Source organism: Artemia franciscana, chromosome 20, assembly GCF_032884065.1.
Source record: "Artemia franciscana chromosome 20, ASM3288406v1, whole genome shotgun sequence".
Lineage (NCBI taxonomy): Eukaryota > Metazoa > Arthropoda > Branchiopoda > Anostraca > Artemiidae > Artemia > Artemia franciscana.
The window spans coordinates 15,188,666-15,196,087 of record NC_088882.1 but is presented as its reverse complement, the minus strand read 5'-3'; positions in this window follow the sequence as shown (position 1 = coordinate 15,196,087).

The window sequence follows — 7,422 nt, the reverse complement described above, 5'->3', positions numbered from 1 at the left end:
CGACTGGGTTGTACCTGAATGCCAGGCGATAACTTTCAGGTTGCTCTGATTCCTCGGCACGCTTTCTTTTCTTACTTTCTCTATCAGCAGCAAACCTGATTTCTTGCTGTTCTTGTGATTCCTCGGCACGCTTTCTTTTCTTACTTTCTCTATCAGCAGCAAGCCTGATTTCTTGCTGTTCTTGTAAATCCTCGGCACGCCTTCTTTTTTCACTTTATCTTTTAGCAGCAAGTCTGCTTCCGCGTTGCTCTGGTAGTTCCTCGGCACGCTTTCTGTTCTTTTTTTCTCTATCAGCCTCAAGCCTGTTTCCTTGCTGTTCTTTTGATTCCTCGGCACGCTTTCTGTTCTTTCTTTCTCTATCAGCCTCAAGCCTGTTTCCTTGCTGTTCTTTTGATTCCTCGGCACGCTTTCTGTTCTTTCTTTCTCTATCAGCCTCAAGCCTGTTTCCTTGCTGTTCTTTTGATTCCTCGGCACGCTTTCTTTTCTGACTTTCTCTATCAGCAGCAAGTTTTTTGGCATAGACTCTTTGAGCATCTTCATCGGCTTTTGCCATGGTAAGTTCATCAGTCATTGTAAACTTAAACATTAATAGATTTCTACGTGAACATATGTCTTAAATATCTTGAATGACGTCACCGTCAAAGCAAAAATGACGACAACTAATTTCATGACGTCAGTCAACACAGAAACATGACGTCACCTGATCCACAGACAGACAGACAACTTATTTTTATATATATACTAGCTGTTGGGGTGGCGCTTCGCGCCACCCCAACACCTAGTTGGTGGGGGCACTTCGCGCCCCCCCGCGCGCGTAAGTCGTTACGCGCCATTGTAGTTGTGTCCCTATGTCCAACCTGTGAATATAGATATATATATATATATATATATATATATATATATATATATATATATATATATATATATATATATATATATATATATATATATATATATATATATATATATATATATATATATATATATATATATATGTTTTTAACTACGTAAAACTTGCGAATATACAACATTCTTTGCTGTCCCATTGTCTGTGCATATAAATAGATTGTCAGGTTTACCGACTCTTGAACATGCAACATATAATGGTCCATGGGAAAACAATCCGTATTCAGATCTATACCTCATGATTCTAATGATTGCCCTTGAGCTTTGTTGATGGTGATTGCTAATCGACCATTCCCTGAGTCGCCATCGTCATTTATATATCCCCCTGTGCACCCCGGCGTCCCCTTTGTAGTTATGTCCCTGTGTCCCGGTCGTCATTTATATTCCCTGTGTCCCGGTCGTCATTTGTGTCCCGGTGTTCCAGTCTGTGATTTCTCTTTGAGTGTCCCGGGCGTCATTTATATTCCTTGTGTCCCGGTCGTCATTTATATCCCCCTGTGCCCCCCGGCGTCCCCATTGTAGTTGTGTCCCTGTGTCCCGGTCGTCATTTATATTCCCTGTGTCCCGGTCGTCATTTGTATCCCGGTCTGTATATACATTCGTTTTTTAGTTTTGTTTTTCTCCTTTATTTTTTTCCTTTTTTCTTTTTTTTCTTTTTTAGTTTATTTAGATTTTTAGATTTTTTAGTTTTTTTATTAGTTTTTAGTTTTTTTGTAGTCTTTACCATTTTTTTAGTTTTTTTAGGTTTTTTTTTTACTTATGTCCTGGTCGTCATTTATACTCCCTGTGTCCCGGTCGTCATTTGTGTCTCGGTGCTTTGTTGATTGCTAATTTATATTATATTTATATTTTTTATATTTATTAATATTTTTTTAGTTTTCTTTTTCTCTTATTTTTCAGTTTTTTCCTTTTTTTTAGTTTTTAGTTTTTTTTTGTTTTTTACCTTTTTTTAGTTTTTTTAGTTTTTTTAGCTTTTTTAGTTGTTTTATTAGTTTTTAGTTTTTTTTTTTAGTTTTTGCCTTTTTTTAGTTTTTTCAGTTTTTTTTAGTTTTTAGTTTTTTACCTTTTTTTAGTTTTTTTAGTTTTTTAGCTTTTTTAGTTTTTTTTCTTTTTAGTTTTTTTGTAGTTTTTACCTTTTTTAGTTTTTTTCTTCTTTTGTATTAGTGTGAAATAATTCAGACGTCATATGCGGACAAACACGACGTCACTCGACAGACAGACAGACAGACATAACCCACAAACAACTTATCTATCTATATATATAAAAATAAGTTGTCTGTCTGTCTGTGGATCTGTGGATCAGGTGACGTCACCTGAAAAAACTGGATCAGGTGACGTCAAAACTGAAAAAACTAAAAAAAGGCAAAAACTACAAAAAAAACTAAAAACTAATAAAAAAAATAAAAAAGCTAAAAAACTAAAAAAACTAAAAAAAGGCAAAAACTACAAAAAAAAATAAAAACTAATAAAAAAGCTAAAAAACTAAAAAAACTAAAAAAAGGCAAAAACTACAAAAAAAAACTAAAAACTAATAAAAAAAATAAAAAAGCTAAAAAACTAAAAAAACTAAACAACTAAAAAAAGGTAAAAAACTAAAAAAACTAACTACAAAAAAAACTAAAAACTATTAAAAAAAATAAAAAAGCTAAAAAACTAAAAAAACTAAAAAAGGCAAAAACTACAAAAAAAACTAAAAACTAATAAAAAAGCTAAAAAACTAAAAAAACTAAAAAAAGGCAAAAACTACAAAAAAAAACTAAAAACTAATAAAAAAAATAAAAAAGCTAAAAAACTAAAAAAACTAAAAAAACTAAAAAAAGGTAAAAAACTAAAAAAAACTAAAAACTAAAAAAAAACTAAAAAAAAGGAAAAAACTGAAAAATAAGTTAAAATAAAGGTAAAAACCAATAAAAAACTAAAAAAAAACTGAAAAAAACTAAAAAAAGGCAAAAACTACAAAAAAAACTAAAAACTAATAAAAAAAGTAAAAAAGCTAAAAAACTAAAAAAAACTAAAAAAACAAAAAAAAGGTAAAAAACTAAAATAAATAAAAAATAAAAAAAAACTAAAAAAAAGGAAAAAACTGAAAAATAAGCTAAAATAAAGGTAAAAACCAATAAAAAACTAAAAAGAAAAAAAGGAAAAAACTAAAAAAAATTTTCATCTAAAAAACTAAAAAAAAATAAAAAAGGTAAAAACTAAAAGAACTAAAAAAGAAAAAAATAAATGACGACACTCAAAGAGAAAGCGACCAGGACAAAAGGAATGTTCGATTAGCAATCAACAAAGCACCGGGACACAGGGAGTATAAATGACGACCAGGACATAAGTAAAAAAAAAACTAACAAAACTAAAAAGAAGGTAAAAACTACAAAAAAACTAAAAAGAAAAAAAAAACTAAAAACTAATAAAAAAACTAAAAAATCTAAAAATCTAAATAAACTAAAAAAGAAAAAAAAAGGGAAAAAAATAAAGGAGAAAAACAAAACTAAAAAACGAATGTATATCTATATATATAAAAATAAGTTGTCTGTGTGTGGATCTGTGGATCAGGTGACGTCACCTGAAAAAACTGGATCAGGTGACGTCAAAACTGAAAAAACTAAAAAAAGGCAAAAACTACAAAAAAAACTAAAAACTAATAAAAAAAATAAAAAAGCTAAAAAACTAAAAAAACTAAAAAAAGGCAAAAACTACAAAAAAAAATAAAAACTAATAAAAAAGCTAAAAAACTAAAAAAACTAAAAAAAGGCAAAAACTACAAAAAAAACTAAAAACTAATAAAAAAAATAAAAAAGCTAAAAAACTAAAAAAACTAAACAACTAAAAAAAGGTAAAAAACTAAAAAAACTAACTACAAAAAAAACTAAAAACTATTAAAAAAAATAAAAAAGCTAAAAAACTAAAAAAACTAAAAAAGGCAAAAACTACAAAAAAAAACTAAAAACTAATAAAAAAGCTAAAAAACTAAAAAAACTAAAAAAAGGCAAAAACTACAAAAAAAAACTAAAAACTAATAAAAAAAATAAAAAAGCTAAAAAACTAAAAAAACTAAAAAAAGGTAAAAAACTAAAAAAACTAAAAACTAAAAAAAAACTAAAAAAAAGGAAAAAACTGAAAAATAAGTTAAAATAAAGGTAAAAACCAATAAAAAACTAAAAAAAAACTGAAAAAACTAAAAAAAGGCAAAAACTACAAAAAAAACTAAAAACTAATAAAAAAAGTAAAAAAGCTAAAAAACTAAAAAAAACTAAAAAAACAAAAAAAAAGGTAAAAAACTAAAATAAATAAAAAATAAAAAAAAAACTAAAAAAAAGGAAAAAACTGAAAAATAAGCTAAAATAAAGGTAAAAACCAATAAAAAACTAAAAAGAAAAAAAGGAAAAAACTAAAAAAAATTTTAATCTAAAAAACTAAAAAAAACTAAAAAAGGTAAAAACTAAAAGAACTAAAAAAGAAAAAAATAAATGACGACACTCAAAGAGAAAGCGACCAGGACAAAAGGAATGTTCGATTAGCAATCAACAAAGCACCGGGACACAGGGAGTATAAATGACGACCAGGACATAAGTAAAAAAAAAACTAACAAAACTAAAAAGAAGGTAAAAACTACAAAAAAACTAAAAAGAAAAAAAAACTAAAAACTAATAAAAAAACTAAAAAATCTAAAAATCTAAATAAACTAAAAAAGAAAAAAAAGGGAAAAAAATAAAGGAGAAAAACAAAACTAAAAAACGAATGTATATACAGACCGGGACACCGGGATACAAATGACGACCGGGACACAGGGAATATAAATGACGACCGGGACACAGGGACACAACTACAACGGGGACACCGGGGGAAACAGGGGGATATAAATGACGACCGGGACACCGGGACAGGGAATGGTCGATTAGCAATCACCATCAACAAAGCTCAAGGGCAATCATTAGAATCATGAGGTATAGATCTGAATACAGATTGTTTTCCCATGGACCATTATATGTTGCATGTTCAAGAGTCGGTAAACCTGACAATCTATTTATATGCAAAGACAATGGGACAGCAAAGAATGTTGTATATTCGCAAGTTTTACGTAGTTAAAACCATATATATATATATATATATATATATATATATATATATATATATATATATATATATATATATATATATATATATATATATATATATTTCTATCTATATTCACAGGTGGGGACATAGGGACACAACTACAATGGCGCGTAACTATTATGGCGCGTAACGACTTACGCGCGCGGGGGGGCTGTTGGGGTGGCGCGAAGCGCCACCCCAACAGCTAGTTTTTATATATATTTATTCATATTTTTTTAGTTTTCTTTTCTCTTTTATTTTTCAGTTTTTTGCTTTTTTTTAGTTTTTTTCTTTTTTAGGTTTTAGTTTTTTTTAGTTTTTTACCTTTTTTTAGTTTTTTTAGTTTTTTAGCTTTTTTAGTTTTTTTATTAGTTTTTATTTTTTTTGTAGTTTTTGCCTTTTTGTATTTTTTTCAGTTTTTTTTAGTTATTAGATTTTTACCTTTTTTTAGTTTTTTTTTTAGTTTTTTAGCTTTTTTAGTTTTTTTTTCTTTTTAGTTTTTTTTGTAGTTTTTACCTTTTTAGTTTTTTTCTTCTTTTGTATTAGTGTGAAATAATTCAGACGTCATATGCGAACAAACATGACGTCACCTGATCCACAGATCCACACACAGACAACTTATTTTTATATATATAGATAGATATAGATAGATAGATAGATGTACATAATGTATAATGCACAAGTTTACATCATGGTGTCCCAAAATAAAATATTGGTTGCCTTGTGCCGGCGCAGTGGAAGAGTCTGAATCTTCGAGTTCAGAAGTTCTCTGGTTCAATCCCGCACGGTGCAAGGAATTCATTTCCTTACTAGTTTCTTTTACTGGACAGATTTTATCTTTTTAGTTTTTTTTCTATTTAGTTTTTTTTTGGTTTTTTGCCTTTTTTCTTTTTTATTTTTTAGTTTTCTTTTTATTCTTTATTTTTCAGACGTCATATACTACTACTACTACTAATAACTCACTGCAGCACCAAGCCGCCTGAGGCCAACACAGCTACGCACGCTCCTCCTCCAACCTAATCTATTTAAAGCCTCCCTCTTTACACCCTCCCAGGAAGTTCCCATTTCTTTTAAATCCTTATTTATGACATCCTCCCAACCCAGACAAGGACGACCTGCTTTCCGTGTAGCCCCAGACGGTTGGCCAAAAAGGACAATCTTCGGTAATCTGTCATCCTTCATCCGTAGAACGTGGCCCAGCCATCTCAACCTTTCTTTCATTATAGCCCCAGAAAGCGGGATTGAACCACACTTTTCGTACAACCTACTGTTTGAAATACGGTCAGTCAGCCGGGTACCCAGAACAATCCGTAGGCAATTTCTCTGGAAAACATCTAGTAAATTTTCATCTGCTTTTCGGAGTGTCCATGCTTCAGAGCCATATTTGACCACTGTCATCACTGTAGCTTCCAATATTCTAATCTTGGTTTGTAGGCTTATCTTTCTATTCTTCCAAACTTTTTTTAACTGTGAAAAAACACCCTGAGCTTTAGCTATTCTACTTTTAACATCTTCACTGCTCCCACCATCTTTACTAATAATACTACCAAGGTAACTGAAGCTCCCAACCTGATCAATCTTTTCGTTACCTAAGGTCACCTGTTCATCTTCACTTATTCCTAACCTTAGTGACTTAGTCTTCTTAACATTAATTTTCAAGCCTATTTTAGCACCCTGAACTCGTAAAACCTCTAAAAATTCATTCATTTTGCTCACACTTTCATCTAATATGCTTAAATCATCAGCATAATCTAAGTCCAGGAGAGTTCTTCCTCCCCATTTGATTCCATGGTCTCCAATTGCCTTTCCTGTGCTCCTTAAGACGTCATATGCAAACCCTCAAACATACAAAAATACATACAACTTATTTTTATATCTAGAAGACAAGAACAAGAAAATATCTGTACTTTATATTTATAACTAGCTGTTGGTGTGGGGCTTTGCACCACACCAACACCTAGTTTTTCTTCTTTATTTTTCAGACGTCATATGCAAACCCTCAAACGTACAAAAATACATACAGCTTATTTTTATATATATAGAAGACAAGAACAAGAAAATATCTGTACATTATATTTATAATGTACATAATGTATAATGCACAAGTTTACATCATGGTGTCCCAAAATAAAAATATTGTTTACCTTGTGCCGGCGCAGTGGAAGAGTCTGAATCTTCGAGTTCAGAAGTTCTCTGGTTCAATCCCGCACGGTGCAAGGAATTCATTTCCTTACTGTTTCTTTTACTGGACAGATTTTATCTTTTTATTTTTTTTTCTATTTAGTTTTTTTTTTGGTTTTTGCCTTTTTTCTTTTTTTCTTTTTTAGTTTTCTATTTATTCTTTATTTTTCAGACGTCATATGCAAACCCTCAAACATACAAAAATACATACAACTTATTTTTATATATCTAGAAGACAAG